The 25,999-nt window shown below is 37.6% G+C and overlaps 1 protein-coding gene and 1 pseudogene across 3 annotated transcripts in view; one reads left to right on the top strand and one right to left on the bottom strand.

Moving 5' to 3' along the window:
- Positions 1 to 25,999, top strand: part of DAB1 (DAB adaptor protein 1) — a 1,136,100-nt gene that overhangs the window by 497,253 nt on the left and 612,848 nt on the right. The gene's annotated exons all lie outside the window — the stretch shown is intronic.
- LOC132002055 (pumilio homolog 3-like) lies at positions 23,542 to 25,793 on the bottom strand (annotated as a pseudogene).

Raw genomic sequence — 25,999 nt, 5'->3', positions numbered from 1 at the left:
ATAATGGAATTAAAGACTTCAATATATGAAACTCTAAAATAAAAACAGAACAAAAAACCAGGTGGTGGGTATTGGAGAGGGCACGGATTGCATGGAGCACTGGGTGTGGTGCAAAAACAATGAATACTGTTATGCTGAAAATAAATTTAAAAATTTTTTAAAAATAATAAAAAGTTAAAAAAGAAAAACAAAACAACAACAAAAAAATAAACCACTAAAGAATAAAAAAAAAGCTACAATACCTAGCAGAGTCAAATAGAAAACTTCTGAAGGATATACCTTTAATTCAAGCATCACAAGATTTCCATAGCAAAATATGATGGTGAAATAAAAAACTCAAATTGCAAAATCATGCAAAGAAGCATGCTACCATGAGTAAAGGTCAGCAAATACCAAACAAAAACATTAAAAACCTAAGAACTCCAGGTGATATAAAAGTTGAATATAAGGATATAACTATATAACTATATATATATATATATATATATATGTAACTATATATATAACTATATATATATATTAATTAAGTTAATAATGTCATATAAGGAAATTGGAAAGATTTTTAAAAACCAATAAGGAAACATTGAAGAAAGAAAGGAAAATCTTTGAAATTCTTTAATAGAATTTCTACAAATGATGGACCACCTCCTTGGTTCATCAGTCAGTAGAGCATCCAGATCTTGATCTTGGGGTTATGAGTTTGAGCCCCACACTGGGTGTCGAGATTACTTAAAAAAATAAGATCAATAAAAAAATGAAGGACATGGTCATTAAACAAACTCAAGAGGTTAAACAGTAGTGCAGACATAGTTGGAAATATAACTAGTCAATTGGAGTACAAAATACCTCCAATACAAAAAGATTTAAAAAATTAAAAGAGTAAAAAAATAGATAAAGAGAATCGGACAAAAACTCCAACTTGTAATGGGATTTCCAGGATGATAAAATAGAAAAAAAAGAGGAATTAAAAAATATTTCAAGAGTTAATGGCTCAAAGTTTTTAGAATTGATTAAAATACATGAATCATCAGCATCAGAACACCTATACATCTATAAAACATATAAATCTATACTTAGATACATGGTCATATGCATGTAAAATGATAGAGCATTTCTGGAAAACAGTTGGGCAGTTTCTTTTAAGACTAAATATGCACTTACCATGCAATTCATAAAACACACTCCAGGCATTCATCCCCAGAGAAATGAAAGCTGAGCCACATAAAAATGTGCACACAAACATTCATAACAGCTTTATTTTAATAGCCAAAAACTGGAAACAACCAAAGTGTCCTTCAGTAGTTGAATAGTTAAACTACGCTACAACCATACCATGGAATGCTGCTCAGCAATAAAAAAGCTAATGAACTATATTGATAGATAAAATAATTTGGTTCTTAAGAGCATTACACTGAATGAAAGACATACAATCTCAAAAGGTCACAATGTATGATTTCATTTATATAAAATTCTCAAGATGACAAAATTATGGAGATGAGAACAGATTAATCATTGCCAAGGATTAAAGAAGCTAGTACTGGGTTAAGGGTAGTAGAGGAAGCATGAAGAAGATCCTTATGGTGATAAAATAGTTCTATATCTTGGTTGGAGTAGTTATTATATAAATCCATATCTGTAGTAAAATACAATAGAACTGTATATGTATATTGTACCCATATAAATCCTCTGGGTTTATATTATATTATAGTTATATAAGATGAAACTATTATGGAGACTGGACAAAGAATATATGAGACCCCTTTATACTATTTTGAAACTTTTTGTGAATCTATAACTATTTATAGGGTGCTGATGGGTGGGCAGGGAACACTACAGACTAAGGAAAGATCTAAAAAGTGATCCAAGAGAAAAGACAAATTATCTATGAAGAAGTGGCAATTATACTAATAGCAAACTTATTAAAAGTAATGATAGAAATCAGAAGGCAATAGAATAATCAAATAATCTGAGAAGAAATAATTAGAATTCTAAACCCAGCTGCATTAGCATTCAAAGTATGGTTAAAACAAAGATATTTGCGGACAAAAAACTGAGAATGTTTACTAACAAATTTAAGCTGTAAACTTTAGGATTCAGTACTGAAAAAAAAAAAAAAAACAATCTAAACCATGAAAGAAAATGTTACGAAGAAATAAGGAAAAATGATATTGATGAACATGTGAGTAAGCCTCATTTATTCAGTCAAGTCCAAAAATACGTATTAAGTACTATGTGTTAAAAACTATTGGAAAAGGGTATGCAGCAGTGTCATATTTCTGACAGGAGAGAGATATAATAAACAACAGTCAATAACTTGTGGATTTAAATATAAGATATAGGGGTGCCTGGGTGGCTCAGTGGGTTGAAGCCTCTGCCTTCGGCTCAGGTCATGCTCCCAGGATCCTGGGATCAAGCCCCCCATTGGGCTCTCTGCTCAATGGGGAGCTTGCTTCCTCCTCTCTCTCTCTGCCTGCCTGTCTACTTGTGACCTCTGTCTGGCAAGTAAATAAATAAAATATTTTAATAAATAAATAAAAGATATGCCTAGAATTCTAGGCAAAAGTGAAAAGTAAGTCATAAAGAGAGATGATCATAAGTAATCTGTTCGTTTGTTTTGGAATAGAAAGAACTTTTTTGTATTAACACTACATTTTAAATATCCTTATTAAAAGACTAAAAATGAATGAATATCATCTAAGCTGGTAGAGAGAAAAAGAAATAATAAAAGTCCAGTAGAAAAGAGAAAGGAAGTAGAAATATCTTTTTAATGCAGACTAAATAGAAAGCACAAACTATTGTAACAAAGCATTAAGTTATCACTAGTCACAATATATAATTAGACTAAACTCAGTTAAAATATACAAGTCACATTGGATTTAAAAATTCAACCATTTGTACTTAAAGCAACTTAAGTAAAATGTGAGGAAACAAAGATTGGTATTTTAAGAACATGGGAAAATATATAAACTGCTGAATACTATATAAAATGAGCCTTCTGTACCTCTAAAACAGACAAAAATACACATTTTTTAATTTGGGGAAAAAAGCCCCTCAAAATTAGGGTAGTCATTACTTAATAGCATGGGCAACAATTGGTCAAAAATGTATAATGGTTATAAACATACATGTCCTTATTAAAATATGCTTAAAATCAGTAAAGTGAAAATTGACAATATGGCATAGTTATTAAGCACACACCCTCTGCAAACAAATTGCCTGCAGCTGAAATCCCAACTCCACCACTTACTAGGTGTGTGACATGTAACTTCTTTTTTACATAGTTTTCTCATCTGTAAAGTAGATTATATAGTACTAGTACCAACTTCATAGAAATATTATAAGAATATATATATTCCTATATGGATCATAAATCTGTCATTGTTATTAATATCATTGTCACCCAATACAAGAAACACCAAAATGTGTGGCAGAAGATTTTCATATGCTTCTCATTAGTTGATAAAACAATGAATTTGCTGATCATTTGCCTATTTATATTCAGATTCATTCCTTGCTCTTTTCTTGGACTACTTTGTATCTACCTTCTCTGTATTGTAGAACCATATATCCAAGCTTTATTACCTATTGGCTTCCAGGGAAGCACTAGCCAAAAGAATAAAGAGCGAAAGGAGGAAAGAATACCAGTAAGTCTCCACACGACTCTAGCATGGTACCACCTTCTTGGTTAAAACTCTAGCCAGACCACCACTCCCTTTAAGGCCCCCATTTCCACTGGGATTTCCTGTTTCAGTTCTAGCTCCTGTTAGGTGGTCCCAGGTTCTGGGTTCTGCTAATACTACCTTCTCTCTTTGTTCCTTCAGAAATAGTTGTATAAGACTGCCAGCTTTCACTGATCTCTAGTTTTTTTCATTGCTCCTCATTTGGCTTCTTGGCTGTCCTGTAACTTATGTAACCAATTCCTTGGTCAAAATACCTAGAATCGTATATGGTTTTTTTGACTGGAACCTGACTGATATAATTAGTAAGATAAAATGCTAATACATAAAACTTTAGTACCCATGTAGTAAGCTTAATCTAATAGATCTGTTCAAAATTAACAGTAGAAGTGAATTCCAAGTGAATTTTCCCAAAATGACAAATTCTCAAGTTGTTTCATACTTTTACTATCTGAAAAGTATTCTTCATAGGAATGTGGATTCTGTGGATCCACATAGGAGTGTGATACTTACAAAAGTGTAGCAGTGAAGTAGAGAGCAAATGATATGATTGCTTTCCAGTTTATTATTACCTAAATTAGGACCATTTCTTCTCCCCCCATGAGATAATATCTCTTTATCATGTGTCTGTCCCTTCATCATCCCAGAATTCAACCTGAAACTCCTTTATAGAATAGTTTGTGTAGCCTTAGAACCAACATTCATACAATAGATCTTTTAGTACTACTATGAGCAAAATACTATGCAAAGGGCTATGGGTAATATAAAGATGATAGACCACTACTTGTGACCACTCCCTTCTTATAATTAAGTACTGTTATTATAGTACTAAACAACACTATACTATAGTGTAAGCTATAGTATAAACTATATTACAAACACCACACTAAACAGTTCAGACTTTCCTTTTCCAAATCACCTATAACTTTGGCTACAAAGAGAAAAGTCACCCTTTTATAATGAGCATACACATATCTTCAGAAGATATATACATGGAGTGGTAAGGAAGGAAGAAAGTGTTCCAACCAATCATATCAGCTAATTCTGCTTTGGAACTCAGTGGGAAGACACATAGCCAGATTGCCTGTTGTAGCCAGATCACCTAGTGTAGCCCTCATTGTTTAAATCAGGGCTTTGAACAAATCAGGGCTAGTTCACAGGTCCTTAATTTGGACCCCCCAAAAATTCTAAACAGATACATGGAAGGGAGCGAGGGAGGGAAGGAGGGGAAAAGGAAAAGAAAAGAGAAAAGATGAGAAAGAGGACTTTTCTAAGAGGGCATTTTAGAGTCATACAAACTGGTAAGTAACAAGCTCTACAGACTAATAGATCTATTAGAAACATTTGCATAATGCAATTAGAGACCATTAGAATTTGGTCTTTTCAAATTCTGCTTTATTTGTCATATATGACCAAATTACATATTGATCAACACAGGAATAGAGTCTGCATTGCTTTTTTGAGTTGGCTCTTCAACCACAATGAATTCTCATAAACTTGTATTTTAACTGACTTTTCCAAAAGAATAAATATGTCAGTGTCTTGAATTCTGCTGGTTTAAAATGGAACTCAAAACTGGAATTTTTCAGCTTCCTTTGCTGATCTGTTTGTTCGAGAATAGTACTTAGAATCATAGCACCTCAAGGCTGGAATGAATCCTCACTAATACTTTGTTCAACTCCTATCTCCAGTGTTGCAACATTTATCACCATACAAAAGGCCCTCAGCTCCAGGGAGGTAACTTAAAGGAGTGAAGCTGGCTGGGATTGAACCAAGGGTTGGTGAAGACTGCAGCAAACTGGAGAGTGTTTAGCCTTTAGGGAATCTTTTCTGTAGCTTTGGAATTCAGGTCTGGTCTTGACAAATCTTCTAGTTTTCCAGGAGAAGCTAGAATTTTATAAGGAATTATCTGACTTGTTAAAATTTATTTAAAAAATTATTAAATGTCTTCTGCATGCCAAGTATCACTTTTAATTTTGATGATACAGAAATGACTAAACATGGTCCTTGTCTTCAAAGAGCTCAGATTCCTGTTAAGTAAGATATATAATAAATAAAGAAAAGCTATTCTATAAGTGCTAACATAGAGATAGATGTAAAGTATGAAGAAAACATGAGAATTTGGATGATTTTTCCAGGTTTGGGAAAGGATAGAGTTTCTTCTAGGAAGTGGCTCCCTGGAGGAACTATACTTTTTGAATTATGCCTTAAAAGATAAAAGGATACTTACTTTTGTATAAGCAAAGGAACAGAGTTATAAATATCCATGACATGTTTTGCAAAAGATGAGAGGATTGCAATAGCTCGACATAAGCAAAGTGAAGTAGGTAGTAGTTAGGTTGGAGATGGACTTATACTCCAAGGGAAGGAATTTGTTCTCTGTCCTGGTAGAATGGGAAATATACAATAACTGTAGCCAAGGTTATTTTTTGTGTGTGTTAGTAGTAATAGTAGTAGTAACATTTTATTTGAGAAAAGACAATCATGGTAACTAAAAGCACGAATTAAGTATATTGAACTAGAGTCTCTCCTTGAGAGATAAGGAAGCCCTGAATTTAGGTAATGGATGTGAGGACAGAGTGAAGAAGACAGGTTCAAATGAGCAACTGCACCTAAGAAACAAGGAGACAGACAAGTCAAATTAAGTGGGAAATTGAGTGAGGGTGAGGTCAAAGTTTCTTCCTGGTCTTTTGGGCCTTAATTGTTTTCAGCTAAGCATAATCTACATGCCAGGTGACCCATTTGGGGGTTGCCTGCCCTTGGCCTCTATACCAGTCACCCCCCCACACACTACCTAAAATAATTTAGATAGAAGACCTGATCCAGGAAGAGAATTGTCATTATTAGACTATACATTATTCTATATACATATACATTAGAATATGAACTATGTATGATAAACAGGGAGGGACCTAGCAAAGCCTATTTAATCAAAGTTTTTTGTCTGAATGACGAAAATCATTTGTTTACTAAATATTTACTCTTTTTCACTTCTCTGTGAATTTCATTCCTTCTCTTTAAGGTCCCAGACCTCCATTCCTTTTCCTTAGTTCAGGATGACATATATACTTTACTTGCCTGTCTTTGGAATCTCATGCCTGTGTAGATTCCCTACATATACAAAATTAAATTTTATTTTCTCCTATTTATCTGTCTTTTGTCAATTTGATTCTTAGTCCTGGTAGAACTTTGTATGGTAGAGTAAAATTATTTCCTCCCCTACAGGGATGATGTTGCCAACGAGTCAGAAAAGGAAGAGGAGAAATCTAGGAGGGGAAGAAAGCAGGAAAACAGTAGAGAGGGGACAATAATACTAGCAAAATGCCAGCTTTGAATTTTACACTAGACTTTTTATATAACCTCTACTCATAAGTCCTCCATTGCAAATTTGTTTTTAAATTAGCATAACTTCTGTGAAACATCTCTCCATTTTGTTATGTATCCTCATCATCCTAACACTCTACCCTAAGGCTTCTTGATTATGTATGGGTAGCCTAGTTTTTTGTTCACAAAATGGGTGTTCACCAGCTCAGTGTGATGAGTCTTCCCTCACTGAAGCTTATAAAAGTAATCCTGGAGAGAGAACCATTTTCTAGTTGGATGATTTAGGGCAAGATTGTAAAGTTCTCATCTCTGTTTCTTAATTATAAAGTACAGATGATAACATTGGACATTATTTCAATTTTGGTCCTCACTTCAAGATGTTCTAAAATCTTAATACATTATCACAAGTAAAGAATTTGCTAGTGAGAACATGGAACACAGTAGATGAATATCAGTTTTTATTGTCAGGTGTTGTACTTCATGAATCTAATTTAGATCATAAACTAATGTAGACACTAAATTAGAATTTTGAAGATACCATGGTCTCTTCTGAATTTCGGAAAGAGAAAGAGAAGTTCCAAGTGCCAAACAAAAATGGCTCATGGTCAGGCCACCTGGACATCTATGCTAAGGGAGCTATGTACTGATGAGCATGTCCATTCATTCACTCATTACCTTGTTCATATTTCAATCACTTATCTCTTCATCTACCCATTGATTTGTTCATTCAAAAAATAGTTGTTGCAGATCTACTATATACCAGGCACTGAGCTAACATTAAGAATCTGCAGAATAGGGCGCCTGGGTGGCTCAGTGGGTTAAAGCCTCTGCCTTCAGCTCAGGTCATGATCCCAGGGTCCTGGGATCAGCAGGCAGTCTGCTTCCACCCCCCTCTCTCTCTGCCTGCCTCTCTGCCTACTTGTGATCTCTCTGTCAAATAAATAAATAAGATCTTTAAAAAAAAAAAAAAAAAAAAGAACCCCCAGAATATAAGCTTACTGAAAACACAAATAAGTGATTATAATGATAATGTGGTAGGTGGTACATGGAAACCGCCCCCCCCAACAACAAAACTCCATGGGGAGTACAAAGGAGTAAGTTGTTTTTCCTGAGGACAGAGTCATTTGAATCGAATTTATTTATTTATTTGAAAATGTTTTCTTTTTTTAATTTAATTTCTTTTCAGTGTAACAGAATTCATTGCTTATACACCACACCCAGTGCTCCATGCAATACGTGCCCACCATAATACCCATCACCAGGCTCCCCCAACCTCCCACCCCCACCCCATCAAAACCCTCAGATTGTTTTTCAGAGTCCATAGTTTCTCATGGTTCATCTCCTCCTTTAATGTCCCTCAACTCCCTTCTCCTCTCCATCTCTCTATGTCTTCCATGTTAATTTTTATGCTCCACAAATAAGTGAAACCATATGATAATTGACTCTCTGCTTGACTTATTTCACTCAACATAATCTCTTCCAGTCCCATCCATGTTGATACAAAAGCTGGGTAGTCATCCTTTCTGATGGAGGCGTAATACTCCATAGTGTATATGTTTATAGGGACCACATCTTCCTTATCCATTCGTCCGTTGAATAGCATTTTAAGAGGAAAAGTTTGTCAGGGAAAAAAAAAGAAAGTAAAGTATTTAAGACAAGGAGATCGGTCTATGCAAAGTCACAGAGGCACCAAAGACCAAAGTGCTTAAGAGGAATAACCTGTAGATATTTAGGTGGGAGAGGAACACAAAGAAGATGGAGCATGTAAGAGATGGAGCTAGAAATTCAAGAGCTTTGAATCTAATGTCAAGGGGATTGAGTTCTTTCTGGTGGGCAGGGGGGAACCCTCACATACCACCCTGAACGTATGTGAGTGACACATTGAAACTTGCATATATAGAGGAGTTTACCTGGTAGCAGAGTGGATAATAAGGAAAGGGGACAGGCTAGTGGCAGTTTTTAACTTTCTCAAGCATCACAAGAAAATGAAAGTAATCATTCACAGGGTATGTTTGTTGAGCCCAAGCAAAACTGAAGGAAATTCCTAACTTTATTCTACCTTTCTTCCAAATCTTTAAAATTCTGCAAAGTTTGTATTATCTTAGGTCTTGAGATGTTAATGACTTTAACTAATTGTCAACACTGGCAATTATAATGATGGATACCTTATCATTTCTTACAACAAGGAATGATAATTAAAATTGATTGTGCTAGAGCTTTAGTAGCAATTATAACCCCTCCCCCCTTTTTTTGTTTAAAACATGAGCCTACTGGTCTGATTTGGTGAACTATCCAAGGCAGGCTTATTATCCCAGTGTTTACTTCCTAGTTCTATTTGTGAACCACATTAGCAACAATTATGAAATGTCGGGGAAATGGTAAAAATAACCTAATTTGTTCCATAAGAAAGATTCCAGATTTTGATTCATTCATTAATTCATTCAAGTGCTAGAGCTTTTATTGGACATCTTTTTTTTTTTTAAAGATTTTATTTATTTATTTGACAGAGAGAAATCACAAGTAGGCAGAGAGGCAGGCAGAGAGAGAGGAGGAAGCAGGCTCCCTGCTGAGCAGAGAGCCCGATGTGGGACTTGATCCCAGGACCCTGAGATCATGACCTGAGCCGAAGGCAGCGGCTTAACCCACTGAGCCACCCAGGCGCCCTATTGGACATCTTTAAATGCTAAGAACCATGCTAGGCATAGAAGAAGCAAATCAACAAACCATGAGTTGAGGAGTTTGCAGGCCAGTAAGAAAGATTCATCACCAGATAATCATCTAAGATGTGTGAATGCTATGGTTGGCAGACATTAGCTCTGCCAAGTGAGAATACAGTTACATTTCACAGAGAAGCTGACTTTTGGTTGGGGGCTTCAAAATGTGAGCAGGAATTTCTTTAACTTTTATTGTTATTATTTGTATTTGCAAGACTTTATAAAGTGTCTCAAAAGAAGAGGACGTATAGTACCATAGTGATAAATTAGCCAGAGAATTCAGGATTCAAGATTAGAAATTGTGCTCTGGAAAATCCAGGCTGAAAAGAAAGGAAAGGCATCAGTCAGGTGTCATAGAGTATGCAGACACCTGAAGAAGGTAAAAAGGAAGCAATCACACTGTAGGGGAGGAAAATGTTTTCCCTTCTTCCCTTCAAGGTTCTTTGGCTGGTCTAATAATTAAATTAACATCAGACAGATTAACAAGAGGAAAACAAATTTAATTACAGCATGTAAGTACTTCCCAATAGTCAGGTAATTGAGATTTACATGCTATCCTGAGCTAAGAAGAAGTGGGTGGGGGTCTGGGACGTCAAAGGAGAGAAAAACAATTCTCAGGAAGGTGGGAAGAGCAACTGTTTGATAAATAAATGTTTGTCATGTCCTTTGGAGAAGTTTTTTTGTTTTGTTTTAATCTAAAAATAATTATCTTAGGTAATAACTCTCTTTCTGGTACAGGCAACCTTCTCTAAAGTCTTTTAGGCAGTTAAGGTGGATGTAAGACGTTCTTCTTAAATCTGTTAGGCCTTGATCATGTTCAGCTTGAAATAATCCTCATGGCAAACTGGCACATTCTGGAGTGGCCTAACCTGAAGGCCACTAACATGTTCCAAGAAGAATGAAAAGATCATGCTCGAGTGCAGGACTCCTGGGGGACAGCGGCAGGCAAGAGCTCTGACTATGCAGTTCAGTTAGACCAACACCAGTTGAGCATTGTGCAGGTCCTCTGCTCAGAGCCCACCTCTAGAACTAGAACTGTGGCCTTCATATGCCCCCAGGTGCTGGAAATGTAAGATACTGCCCTTGGCATAAGGGGAGTTGTTTGGCCCAGGCTTAATCCTTTGCCTTAAGAGGTAGCTTGTCTTCAATGACTGGTTGATGAGGGTGGGACACAATGATCCATCACCCTTCCTGGATTTGAAACAATTATGAAGAGGCATCCAAACCCCAAAGCTATTTGTAGCGTCAGCTGAGGCTTCTCTTCTAGTGTGTCACACTTCATCTTGTCTCTCTGCCCCTTTCCTACCTACCATTTCTCTTATAGATATGGTTAGAGAGCAGTTCTCGGCACAGCCCCTGCCTGCAGACCTCTGGGTCTTAGATCTGTTCCCTGGAGAACCAGGTTTAAAAGAAACATCCAGGATGTGCTCAGTTGGGGGGAGTCAACAACGCCGCAGATAACATCTCTGACCTGAAATGATTTACAGTTTGTGGGACGTTAGGGCTTCTAAAGACAATGCAGAATCTTGGAAAATGTTTAAGCTGTGAGATACAAGAACAAAGGAAGAGGGAGAAAAGAGAAAAGAAAAACAACAACAACAACTTCCAAGTACACTAAAATTGTGTTCACAGAGCAAATAGTTCTTAGGTATAATGGTTCTATATGAATTCAAACGTCTTTAAAATTGAAGAATGTGGGGTTATTAGAGGCCATGGTGGGGGGAGGAATCTCCCTCCTAAGACAACTGGTCATCCAGGCTTCATTTGCCTTTATAGAGGACATGGATTTAAGACTTCCAAAGGCAGCACATTCCAGTGGTTTTCCTAATTGTAAACTCCTTCCTTATCTTTTGCTGGAAACTTTTCTCTAGTTCTGTTCTGTGCAATCATACAGATTAAATTTCCCCCTCTTTTTATGCAAGAGTTTTTTGTTAAATTTGAAAACAGAAAATGATTTACATATTGAAATTATTTTTTAAAATTTTAGGAGATAATGGAAATTTGAGCATTTACTGGGTATTTGTCAGAATTAAGGAATTTTTTAAGGTATGATAATAGTGCATACTTAAGTTAATAAAATAATTTATATATTATAGATATACATACTGAAACATTTAGGGATGAAATAATATGCAGTGTTTGCCTTAAAATAATATGGAGGGAGAAATGGGTGAGGTTATAGAAGAAATAGAATTGGCCATGAGTCGCACATTGTTGATGTTGGATAATGAGGGTTCATTATATTTTTCTGATACTTGTAAAAGTGTTTGAAATTTTAAACCTGGAGAACCAGGTTTAAAAGAAGCATCCACTATCCACTTTCCACTTTCATAAGATAAAAATATACTACAATGTCCTAAAATAAAAACATTGTAGTATATTTTTATCTTATGAAAGTATTGCATGGATATCACTGAAGAAAATCCTAAGGACAGAGAGGCTTATAATGAAAAGCCACATTCCCCGCCTCCCTCCTTCCCACAACCCCACTCTCCAGAGGTAACTACTTTTAATCCTGTGTTTTGGAGTGGGGACAGTGGCTTTCTGCAGGTACCTCTATGCATCTAAATAAGCAGTGCTGATGATATTCTTAATTATTGTATCTATATTATCTGGGCATCCCTGCAGTGACCAGAGAGGATTTTGTCCATTTCATAAACCCATTCCTTCCAGTATACACTCTTGGTTCCTCCTCAGGTCACCTTCTTTCCTTACAGCATAGTTCACATCCATTTATTGTCCCATCATCCATAGCCAGTCTACCTCACCTCCCTGTTTTGTAAGATGATGCTTTTGCTAAGCTCACCCTTCCACCCATATTTCACTCCCACATCCAAAATTGGTAACATCTGTACTCTGTCCTGCAATGATGACTAAGCCTTCAGTGAGTTATTGGTAGTTTTATCCCAAAACTTAAAAATGAATCATGGAACCTGAATGATTATTGCTGTGTAATAGTGTTCACAGTGGAGCTAGTATTTTGTCCAGATTAGGCCTCCTTTGTTTTAAATACTCTGTCTCAATCCTTGTATCACTCAGAGAAGAAAAACTTCAGCATGGAGTTTCAAGGAAATCAACTTTTTCACACTCAACCAATTGCCTTGATTAGTACCAACATATCCCAAGTCCAAGATGATACTATTTAATCGTTCAGACCCCATCACCTTGTCTACCTCAACCTCCCCTTGTTTTTACTTGGTGATCTCCTTCACCATTGACTCCTGAGCCAATCTGGACTTTGAAATCTTCCAGCTGTTGTCCTATGACTTTCAGGGATAGTATATTCTGTTATTTGGGTCTCAGGTCATTGTCTTTCTTGGCTTACTACTTTATTTTGCAAGAGACCGTCCTAAGAAAGGCAGATGAACTTCCTGATCCCTTGCCTAGTCAGAGTCTACCCTCACTTTTAATTGACTAGGAAAGAATTTTAAAATAAGACTCATTACAACAAAAAGAAATTAAAGGCATCCAAATCGGCAAAGAAGAAGTCAAACTATCACTCTTTGCAGATGATATGATACTATATGTGGAAAACCCAAAAGACTCACTCCAAATCTGCTAGAACTTGTACAGGAATTCAGTAAAGTGTCAGGATATAAAATAAGACTCGTTAAAAAAAATAAGACTCATGTTTCCTCAGAATGTTTTGGTTTAACTAATTTCCTTAACTTTATTCTCTTACTCTATGATAGGTTTTTCTTTTCTTTTATTGTTTTATTGGCAGGCATGTTATTAATTTCTAAGAGTTCTTATTTTTACTTTTTTTTAAGTGCATCTTTTGTTTTATGGTTATGGTATCTTCTCAAATACTTTAGTTACTTTTTTTAAAAATCATCTTCTGGTTCCTAAGTATTTCTGTGGCTATAGATCTATGATCTTCCCCTTCATTGTTGTTGGTATTGTTGTTGTCCCTCAGTTTCCTCAGATTTGGAAACTCAAGAGTTTTACAGTACACGCAGACTCTTCATTCATCACTAATCAGCTTCTATCCTCTCTGTTTTTCAGAGATTTTTTTAAATCTCTCACCTACTGAAGATTCCCTTTCTGTGTTTGACATAGTTTGAGTTTATAACCTTCTTATTTCCTCACCATGTTTTTAATGTAGTTCTAAAAGGGAAAAGGGATCAATCCAAATTTCTTCCTGCCACCTTGGAACCAATGTTTCTCCTTTTTAAAATTGACTTATTGAATAAATTCCCATTCCTTCCATCCACTTTCCCTAATATCCTCATTGGCCACTTAGAAATTCATAAGTAATAGTGTTATGGGTTGAAGTATGTCCCCCCAATAAAATATTTTGTAAAGTCCTAATCCCCAGTACCTCATAAGATGACCTTATTTAGAAGTAGGTCTATTGCAGATGTAATTAGTTAAGATGAGGTCATACCTGGGTAGAGTGGTCTCCTCATCCAATATGACTAGTGTTCTTATAAGAAAATAGCCATATAAAGAAACCAGGAAGAATGCCATGTGATGTCAAAGGCAGAGACCAGAGTTATGTAGTTGCCTGTCAGTGAACACCAAAGATTGCCTGTAAAGGACAAGAAGCCAGAACGATGCAAGGAAAGATTCTCTCTTAGAAGTTTCAGAGGGATTCTGAAATCAAGATTTTATTGTATTACCTAAATGAGATGATATATTTAAAGCACTTAGCACAATGTCTGATTCTTGGTTAGTACACAATAAATAATACCTTAAACATGAAAAACGAAGACATGCAAGAAACTCTGTGTCTTATTGTTATTCCCAAAGACATAGGCTGAAAATTATCTTACTCTCCCACTTTATTTTATATATATGGTAATATGTATGATGTCATGGAATACATCAGGTATGCATGTGTGCTGAACCCAAGGGCTGTTAGATTTTATTGGATGAAGTTTAATCAAAACAAAAACTTTAGGGGTGCCTGGGTGGCTCAGTGGGTTAAAGCCTTTGCATTTGGCTTGGGTCGTGATCTCAGGGTCTTAGGATCCAGACCTGCATCAGGCTCTCTACTCAGCAGGGAGCCTGCTTCCCCCTCTCTCTCTGCCTGCCTCTCTGCCTGCTTGTGATCTCTGTCAAGTGAATAAATAAAATCTTAAACACACACGCACACACAAACACACAAACTTTAACATTAATTCAATGGCTAATGCATAGTAACCACTCATTTCCCCTCCCTTCTGATTCCATGAACCTGGCCTAAATACTGTCAACAGTGTTCTTGGGTTGGCTAAAGATGATGAAATGCCTCTCCTCAGCTTCCACCTGCAACCCCTTCCACAGCTCTTGTTCTGAATTCTGCAACCCATTCAACAGTTAATAGACATCTTTAGCTATCAGCTGCCTACTCATTCACAAAACAATCCTCATCAACCACCTACAGAACCCGTTCTAATTTCAAGGCTTGCAGGGAAATCTTAGTGTGTGTGTGTGTGTGTGTGTGTGTGTGTGTGCTTACCTTGTTCTCAGCACTTTGTTTCCCCACCTCATCCACCCTTAAAAGAATGCCTAAAGTTAAGAGAACTGGCTATAAAGTCTCATTCAGATCAGTCCTAGATTCAAAATCTAACTTGGTCACTTGAAAGCTCTTTGCTTCTGGACAAGTCACTTAACTTGTCTGTTCCCCATTTTTCTTCTATAAAGTGGGGGCCCCTGCCTCACAGGATGAGTACTATAGATGATACATGGAAAACAAACCAAGATACCTGGCGTTGTAAGGCTGAATAATAATAAAGTATTATTACTACTTCATCGCTTCTGTTTTCCCTTCAAAGGTACCCTTTACCTCCCTTCAGGCCTCTTTTCCCAGCCTTTCCCCTGAGGTCAGGTCTTTAGGGACATTCTTGTGCTATGCTGAGTTATGCCTCTTATGATGTTAAGTGCAGCTGGTCCCCATAGTATACATTACATTAGTTTCTGATTCAAGCAAAGAATGTACTTCAATAGGGCATCATTTAATAAAAGCCTAACCTGCCCCCTACCTGGCAGAGTTGATGGGAGCTTATTAAGATAATGTCTTTCTAGTACTTACAGCCCCTTGAAAGACATTCACTAAATAAACAGCGGTATTTGATTTTTTGTGTTGTTTGTTTTAGCTCTTAATGCACACTCTCTGAATTGTATTAATAGTTCCTCTGCAGTGCTTTGCACAATATGGGCACTTGTTAAATGCTCCTAAATGCAGAATGGCAGTGATTGTTGCTTATGCAGTGCCTCTGCTTTGTTGCACTTGTCTGACTCTCTCAATCTCTCTCTCTCTCTCTCTCTGTCTTTCTGTTAAACCTGGAACCCCCCTGTTCCTTCTAGGTTCCCAGCCCACTGATTTTCAACCCTGGATGTCCATCAGAATCACTCAGAAACTCTTAATAGCCAGACCATAGCCTAGATTAATTAAATAAAAATCTCTGGAAGTGGGCTGTAGCCTTCAGTGTTTTCTTAAGTTTCCTAGACGATTCCAGTGCTTACCCAAGGCTGATTCCTACACACCCAGCCAGATCCCAATCAGATGACACATGAGAACCGAAAATTAACATTTAATGTCTTCTTTCTGCTCAACTGTGAGTTCCTCAAGGGCCAGTATGATCTCTTATTCTTCTTTGCTCCCAGCAAATAACAGTCCCTGGCAAGGAATGAATACTCAATACATATTTCTCTTTTTGGCTAAAAGCATAGTCTTCCCAACTCAAAGGATTTCCCCGTGCCTCTGGTTTCTGTAACAGTTGATGAGAATACCTCTTATTCATCCTAATTATCTATCAGTTCTGTTGTTCAGATTCTCTTAGGTAAAAAAATATCAATAAATAAATAAATAAATAAATAAATAAATAAAATCTAACACTTTCTTATATGGTTTAGCAGAGAAAACAGCTCATTGCCATGTGGTTTGAAGACTGCTATCATCCAGGGGCATGCCAGGTACCATGATGGCCGTCCAGAGGAAGGCCTATTATATAGGCACATGGAGTAGGAAGAGTCCAGCCTTTCCAGTCACACAAACCCAGGTTCAGAACTCGACTCTGTGCCTACTGGCACATTATTTCACCTCTCAGAGCTCTGCCCTCCTCTTTGTAGAAGGGGGAAATGATGCCTATTCAGGTGGTTAGGGTCACTGAAGGATATAATATAGATAAAAGGGCACAGTGACCATCTCTGTCAGTTCAGACGGCCATAACAAAATACCATAGACTAGACAGCTTACACAACAGATTTTTTTTTCCCCTCACTGTTCTGGAAACTGGAAGTCTGGTATCAGGGTGTCGGCAAGGTTGGATTCTGGTGACAGCCCTCTTCCTGGTTTGCAGATGACAGCCTTCTCGCTGTGTCTCTCATAGCGCTCTCTGGTGACTCCTTTTAGAAGACCATTAATCTTTCTGAAGACTCTTTATTCTTAGTTATCTTCTCACAGTTTCTGTCTCTAAATACAGCCACACTGGGGGCTGGGGGTTTCAACATATGACTTCTTAGGGGACACAATTCAGACGGTGGCAGTGACAAGCACCTAATATGAGTTTAGTAATACTAATATTCTTTGTATCTCTCTCTGTGTATCTCCCAGTTTCTCTTGAGAGAATCAGAAAAATATCAAGGGAGAGACATCATAACTAGATCTTGGGGGTTGAGTGAGAATGTCTTAGGCAAACGAAGGAAGAAATAGCGAGAAAAATCTGTTAAAAAACATGGCATATTTGGGGATCAAGAAGAACTTCACCAGTTTTAACTAGAGCTTGGAATGCACAAGAGGAAAGTTCATGGTAGAAAATAGAAGAGTTGTAGATTGGGGCATATTTTTCACAATAGTCAAGGTAAACAAGCTGAGAACTTTGGAATTTTTCTATGGGATTAAGGATTACTATGCCTGGGGTGCCTGGGTGGCTCAGTGGGTTAAGCCACTGCCTTCAGCTCAGGTCATGATCTCAGGGTCCTGGGATCGAGTCCAGCATCGGGCTCTCTGCTCGGCAGGGAGCCTGCTTCCCTCTCTCTCTCTCTGCCTGCCTCTCCATCTACTTGTGATTTCTCTCTGTCAAATAAATAAATAAAATCTTTAAAAAAAAAAAAAAAGGATTACTATGCCTGTAATTTTTTTAATGTTTTTTAATTTTTTTTTTAATGTTTTTCTGTATACCTCTTTGTTTCCCAGGGAGCTGGGTGGATTCTTGGGGTCAAGGGTCTTGTCAAATGTTTCTTTGTAATCCCACCAATGAGCCTACAACAAGACTTTAAAAATGTTAACAGGAATGAATTGCTCCAAAATCTTGGCATACAAGAGCTATCATCTTTTTCATTTGTCCAATTTGAATCAAAGACTGCCTCCTTCCTCCAGGTTGGTTATAAAACCCAGCATTACTGTCTTGGAGTTCCACCATCCCTATTAGCTGCCAGACTTCCAAGAACACTGGGTCTTAAATTGGTAGACAGAAATTCTTCCCTCCACCACAGGGAAGGGCCCCCCTTGTCTGCCAGCTGAAACAGGTCTTCCCTGATCACCTTAGATGGTCTTCAGCATGGCAAGAGCTCTGCTTTTCCTTCATCTGTCCACACTGCTCCTCCATGCTTTAACAGTGTCTCCTGGCTTATATGTTGTGCTCATTGGCTTGTCTTCATGCATGCTCCACTCTACTCCTTAAATGCCTGTTCCACCCCAGATGCCCTCAGTGGTAACCCTTGCTCCAGTTCTTAGCCCTTGGTCCTCAGAGTTATTACCACCCAAAGCCATCTTCTCCACTTCTGGGTGCTGCTCTACTACTGGCTTGACTGTCCAAATTTTCCAGCTCCAAATTTCTCCCTATCTCCTCTTGAATCTTAGGATAATTTTGTTAATGATCTTCAAAACACAAAGCTTTTATTTCTCCCCTTACTTGGGCAATCTGAATTAATTGCCTGGATGGGCCTGACCTCCCAAACACAAAATGCCTGTTTAAAATAAAAGACTGATTATTATATAATGAACTACATTCAGTTTACTAAATAGTTAACTTAAACAAAAATATATGTATATATTTATGCTGAATAGATGTATAATTTATGCTAATGATAATTACAAATAATACAAAAGCATAATAAGTCCACTGAAGCTCTGGTATTCATTACCAATGCTTCATTCTGCTTCGGCTCAACAGTCATAGACTGACAATTTGACAGTCCCCAGGAACTGCGCTGGGCCCTGAGGACAGAGAGATGGCAATGGTATCATCTTTGTCCTCAAAGAGATTCGAGTTTAATCATGGTGTAAGATATATCATATTAGCCAATGTATTAGGAAAGCCCTTATTAAGAAATGAGTAGGCTGATGCTTGTTTTATCAAGACTCTGCAGAGATCCCTTATTTGCTGTGCTGTTGCTGGGTGAGCCTTGTGTTCACTTGTCCGTATCTACGTTGGCCTTTATTCCCTTGATCACTTCCTTGTGAGATGCATTACTGAGGCTTGACTTATGCTAAATAAGTGTGAAGCTAAATAACTCTCAACTCTCTGGATAGAAGATAGACATGTCAAGTTTTCTTTTCCTTACTCACAAGAACCTTATTGTGATTAGGGAACACAGGCTGCTCCATATGGCCTCTTAAGGATCCAGGATCTCTGGGCTCCTTACTTCTTGAAGGGAGAGGATGGTGTCACAATGGAAAGGGACACCCGCTTTGAACCATGCCTACCGAGAACTAACACATAACATGCTTGCTCACAGGTCATTAGCCAAAATTTGTAACAGGACCCCAAACTAGCGACTATAAATACTGGAAAATGTGGAAGAAACCTATAGATTATTATTTGGTGATTGTTAATGTTGTTGCCACTAGAGAAGTGATTTTAGAGCATGAGCTTTGAAGAATTTGAATCCTAACCCTGCTAGTTACTTTCTTCGGAGTCTAGGTCACACCTCTCTTCCCTGCTGAGTTCTGAGTGTAAATATACACATGGAGTTGAGTGGAGGTTGGGTAATATAGGAGATGGAGATTAAAGAATACACTTTTTGTGATGAACACCAGGAGCTGTATGGAAGTCTTGAATACATGGAATTCTACACTTGAAAATAACGTAACACCTGCATGTTAACTAACTGGAATTTAAATTAAAAAAAATTTTTAAAGAATATATATGAGGCCAAAATATCATCAATATGAATGATTGAAGACAGGCCCCAGGGTGTGGCTTTATACCATTAGTGAAACAGACCCACTGATGAAATCCCAGAATTAGGCTAACCTCTGGACCAGGTAAGATTGATGTCATGATGCAACAAAGGAGAATGCCTCACTTCTGCAAGACTGTTGGCTCCCAAAAGACAAGGAGGCAAGTAGGGACCATCAGAGCATGACTAGTTAAACTTCAACTACTTACGTTTTAGGCAGATCAGTTCACCTCTCTAGGAGTTGGTTCAGTGAAAAAGCTAGAAGAAACTCCAGTAGAGCACCTAAAGAAAACTCAAAGTGAGGGAAAAGAAGGGTTTCTTGATAACTCTTGCTAGATGTAACATTTGACTCAGTCACCCAGCCTCTCCGACCATCAATTTGCTCATCTATAAAATGGCAATGACACTATCTCACCGTATCGCTTCTTGGGCCTTTTTCAAGTGCTAGAGATTAGGAGATGTGCTAGACTTGTAATGGGGAAGCATTCTTCAAATGCCTTCTATAAAATGCTCATAAATACTTAAGACAGAATTACTTATGAGTTTATAGAGACCAGATGGTTTTTAACACATCCCCCACCCCCAGCACACACATAATGTAGAAAATCTTCTCAGCTGGTTCTTTCCAAAAACCTGCCCACTTATTTCACCACAAGCATTTCCTTAACCATCCTCTAGGGTTGTTCTTGTTCCTAACAGTAAATGTCTTAAACCACCTTTTTCGAGCAAAAGCAAAAGCTACCCAGCTAATGTCCCTCCATGGAGGTTTCTCTTTTAACTCTTCCATGGCTGTTCCATGAGGGTTTGACTGGCACTGGAGAATGGAAAATACCCAAATCAAAAGAGTCATCTTCAGAAAATGAGCCTTCCATTTTCCTAGTGAAATACTAATTAGTCTCTGGCCCAGAGAGTCTAAGGTTGAGCCTTCTTAGATAAGAAATTATTTTTTTCAAATCTAAAAGATATTTAAAAGTAGAAATGTTTTAAATGAAAGTATTAAATTATACAATTACATGTATAGACTCTGCCATTGAGGGAGTTATTTTCATGGTGTAGGCTGAATCCAGCATAAAAATATTTACTGCTCTGAAATGTCAATATGAAATAATCAGAATCTAAAATTAAATATTTACTGTATAATCAGCTTGCATTCATCCATCCACAATGTTCCCTGAAAAACACTGATTACACTGAATTTGACCACCTGGATTTTCCTAATATTTTCAGGCCTAGGGGGGAAAAAAAAACTGTCGAAGTCTCACTCACAGCCATTTTCTAACAACTTTTCAAGGGAAATCTTTTGGAACAGGGAAGTAGGCAATGATGACTTAAGTGAGTTCCAGATACACACACACACCAGAAGCCGAGCCACCCTGTTGATCTCCCTTTGCCACATCTCTTGGGTCCAACCTCAATTCAGCAAGTCAGTAAGTCTTCACAGATATTCACCATTTCTGTGACAGAAACTGTGCCAGGCAATAGGGATTCAAGTGTGGTCCATGTTCTTGGAGAGCTCAGCATCAAGTGCAAGAGACAGATTAATAAATAGCCAAAGACAATGCATTGTGATAAATCCTACATGAATAAGCCCATAGGCAGAGGACAAAGCGATCCTAAAGAAAATCATCAGACCTACACTAAGATTTGGGGATGCCTGGGTGGCTCAGTTGGTTAAGCATCTGCCTTCGGCTCAGGACATGATCCTGCCTGGGATCCTGGGATGGACTCCTGCATTGGGCTCCTTGCTCAGCAGGGAGACTGCTTCTCCCTCTGCTTGCCATTCCCCCTGCTTGTATTCTCACTCTCTAAAGCACTCCCTCTGGCAAATGAATGAATGAGTGAATGAATGAATGAATGAATAACCTAGTCTAAGATGTTATTTCAAAATGAAGCCAAAGGCAATATTGTTTATTTTATGAATGTCTATGCAATTGGAAGAGCCAAACTCAATCTTAACTCACTGTAAAGACCTCATTTTACCATTTATTCTGAAGGTTAACATTGAGTCTGCCAATTCATTGGTGTGAGATGAGGTTGACTCTAGGGGACAGACAGCCTTGTGAAAGTGCTGGAAAGGTCAAAACATGATGCAGAAAGTCCTAGACTAAACAGGAGGTTGGAGTTTAAGTTGTGTGATCTTAGGTCAGGCCTGTTGATCTCTTAGGTTCTTTCTACCCCTGAATACTTATAATATTAACTATGAGCCATTTGCATTTTTTAGAAAATTAAAACATCCTAGAGATGATTCAGCAGGGAATATTAGCCTAATTCAAGTTACAGATTTCATTTGCTTATTCAATAATCGATGAGACAATGTAACAATTCAAGAATATGGATGCTGGGGTCCATCAGAATTGGGTTTGAGTCCAAGCTTTGTCACTTTCCTGGTTATGAAACCATGAGAAATTCATTTAATTTTTCTGAGATGAGGAAGTTATCTGAGATGGGCACTATGGGAATTAAATGAGATAATGAATGCAAGAGCTTAACACAGTCCTCATACAAAAGAGACTCTCGGTAAATATTTTCAGTGAGTATAGCTGTGGGGTACACACTGTCCATAGTGCTGAAGGAAAACCTAGTCCCTGCTTATACTCTGGGAAGACGGATGTTTAAATCATCATATCTAGTACACAAGAAAAATATATGATAGAAGCACGAACAAAGTAGCATCAAAGCATAGGAAGAGTGATATTGACTTAGAGCATGAGGTGTGGCAGCATCTAGAAAAGGCTATACATAGGAGGGAGTGTGTCAACAGGATCTAATCTAGAAGTGAATTATCTAGGCAAGTAAGGCATGGGAGGGCAAAGGAAGAAGCATAAAGATACATAGGCCTAATGGTGATTAGAAAATAATGAGCATTCTGATGGATCTATACATGAGATCAACATGGCAGCCTGGATAACCTTACAAAAGGTCACATGAAGGAATCTGGGCTTCTAATAAATGAGAACCTATCAAAAGCTGATCAACCACACACTCATTTTTAATTATTTTGACTTCAGGTTTCTTTACTCAGTTTGCCTTCTTATTACTCTGTTGCTTCATTGGTCTAAATCAGGAGTGGACAAACAGCCTGAAGACCAAATCTGGTAGGAGGCCCAAGCTTAGAATGGTTTTTACATTTTTTAAATTAAGTTTTTATTAAATTTTAATTCCAGTATAGTTAATATACAGATAATATAATGATAACATATAGATAATATAATGATTCTATAATTCTATCCATTGCTCAGTGCTCATCTGGGTAAGTATGATCTTTAATCCCCATCATCTATTTCACACATACCCCCACCAACCTCCCCTCTGGAAACTATCAGTTTGTTCTCTCTAGTTAACAGTCTGTTTCTTGGTTTGCCTTTCTCTCTCTCCTTTTTCCTTTGTATGTTTGTTTTGTTTCTTAAATTCCACATATGAATGAAGTCATGTGGTATTTGTCTTTCTCTGAGTGACTTATTTTGCTTAGCATAATACTCTCGAGCTCCACCCATGTTGTTGTAAATGGCAAGGTTTGATACTTTTTATTGCTGAATAATATTACATTGTATATGTACATATATACTACAACTTTTTTTTAAGAACTATATTATAAATAGACTCTTGTACATAGAAGAAACACCTATACAGAGGACCCAGATTCCCACGAAGATGGATCCTAGCCCTTCTTTTCCATACTGGGAAAAGAGAACCAGCAAAATGATTCCATCTTGTTCTTAACTGTTTTCACTAGCAGCCAGATTTTCAAGTAGCATTTCTCTTCCTTTGCTGGCGTTCTTTGTTTTTCTCCAATGTGGGAATCAGGCCTTTCAGTTCAGCCTTGACTTTGTTTGCAACTTCTTGATCAGAACTCTGGAGAGGGCTAGAAAGAATAGTGGCTCCTTGGTTTTACATTAGCCCAGGACTTCATATTCTTCAACCAACATACTCTGCAAGTGTTTCTGCAAAACAACATTCTCTTCCACTTCCCTTCATCTTTTTCTCTTGTTCTATTAAGCACTTCAGAACTAGATCTCCTGCAGGTGTTCTACAACATGAAGCTCTCTGTCTTTGCCACCTGGATGTCACTCTCCCACTGTCAAGCTGGCAACAGCATTCATGACAGGCTGGATGTCTCCAGTGGTGGCTCCCAGAATGTCAGACACCAACACACATGCAGACTCATGTAACACCACCTCTTGGGCTAGTCCTTGAAGGCAGCTTAACAAAACTGGAGAGACGGACTTGCAGAGCTCTGGTGGGCAGAACTCTGTATCCTTCTTACTGTGTGTGTTTCTACCTCCTTTCAGCAGAACCTCAATAACTTCTTATTCTGTATGTGCAGGATCCCTGGGGCTAAGTTAATACAATAGAACCATCCTTCTATATTTGTCATTTACTATGTTATGCCAGAAATTAATAATTTCTGATATGATTATCTGCTTCACAAATTTGGTACCATCAATACAATCAAATGCCACCAGTAAGACCAAATAAGAGTACTGGCCATTAGCCACCTTTTCAACATAAGCCTTGATGATTTTCACAGCCACTTTCCAGTCCTTCAAATGTTCTGTCACAGACAGCAAACGGCCACTCTAGCGTCATCTTGTATGCGCCACATATATCACTGCTTCACAGATGGCTTCAATCTCTTTTTATTTTTTAAATTTAAAATCAATTTAATTCACATATAGCATATTATTAGTTTCAGAGGTAAAATTTAGTGATTCATCCGTTTCTTGTAACACCCAGTGCTCATTATATCAGGTGCTCTCCTTAATGCCCATCACCCAGTTACCCCCTCCTCTCTCACCCTCCTCCCCTCCAGCAACCCTTAGTTTGTTTCCTAGTTAAGAGTCTCCCATAGTTTGTCTCTATGAGTTCATCTTTATTTTTCCTTCCCTTCCCTATGTTCCTCTATTTTGTTACTTAAATTCCACATACAAGTGAAATCATATGATATTTGTCTTTCTGATCTTAGCTTTGGGGGTGCATAGTTTTAAAAGTCCAAGAATACTCTATGCACCCATAGAACACTTAATCACAGCTTCCTTTTGGGCCATTAGAGTGAGAATCTGCTTCATATCATCTATGATAAACATAATTTTTCCTGGCTATACCTCTAATATTTTGTTCAGAGTTGGGCAGTTGGCTGACTTATAAAATGTGCTCACACAGCGCTCCTCCCTCAGCACCTTCCACTGCTCCAAGATGGCTTTGCCATTGTACGTACACTCTACAGACACTTCCGCATGCCAGAGCATCTTCCCCACGTGGCCTCTAAATCTTCTCATTATCTCTTCAATCTGTGGCTTACTCCCCTACACGAGAAATTTCTTAGTATCTCTGGAATATTTACCTCTACTTAATTGGGCCAAATCATCTTACAGTTCTTCAAAAGCCTGTCTTTGCCGTTCTTCATTACCATACTGAATGTCATACTGGATCATACAAGTTGAATCATGCACAAATACGATGGTTTTAATTTTCCCTTGAATCAACTTCTGCAAATCACTCCTCACCTTCACCCTCTTTCCTTTGTCACAGTTTTTTCTTCTTAAGATCTCCCAAATCTGCTTTTCTGGAACAACAATGTTCTAGTTGGTTTTATCACTCAGCTGCCTGTTTTGCTTTAGTTCTTTTTTTTTTTTTTTTTTGAAGTCACTCCATTTATGCTCTTGACTGTTGATTCATCACTTTTATGGTCCACCTGGAATTTTCTCTTCCTGTTGAATTTATTCACCTGCTGGAATTTGTTCCTTACTATTTTATCCTCTTGCTTATTTTTGAACTGTTTTACACCTTTTCTCCCAGGTTTTGTGGCATATTTCTCCAAGTTATTTGATGTGATTTTAGGGCCACCTTCCTGGATAATTTTTCTTGGAAATGTCTTTGATGACCCAGAATCATTCTTTGCACCCTTTTCTGTGATCTTTTTTTTTTCCCTTTGACTTCCATCATAGCAGTTTGCACATGTACACCACATCTTCTTTATCCATTCTTCTATTCATGGACACTTGGATTGCTTCTATAATTTGGCCTTTGTAAATAGTACTGCAGTAAACACTGGGGTGCACATATCCTTTTGAATTAGTGTTTTTGTATTCTTTTGGGTAAATACCCAGTAGTGCAAATACTGCATCATTGGATGGTTATATTTTTAACATTCTGAAGACTCTCCATACTGTTTTC

The sequence above is a fragment of the Mustela nigripes genome, chromosome 14 (assembly GCF_022355385.1).
Source record: "Mustela nigripes isolate SB6536 chromosome 14, MUSNIG.SB6536, whole genome shotgun sequence".
In the NCBI taxonomy this organism is placed as follows: domain Eukaryota; kingdom Metazoa; phylum Chordata; class Mammalia; order Carnivora; family Mustelidae; genus Mustela; species Mustela nigripes.
Note: the sequence above shows the minus strand (reverse complement) of the source record. Positions and strands in the feature narration are given on the sequence as shown.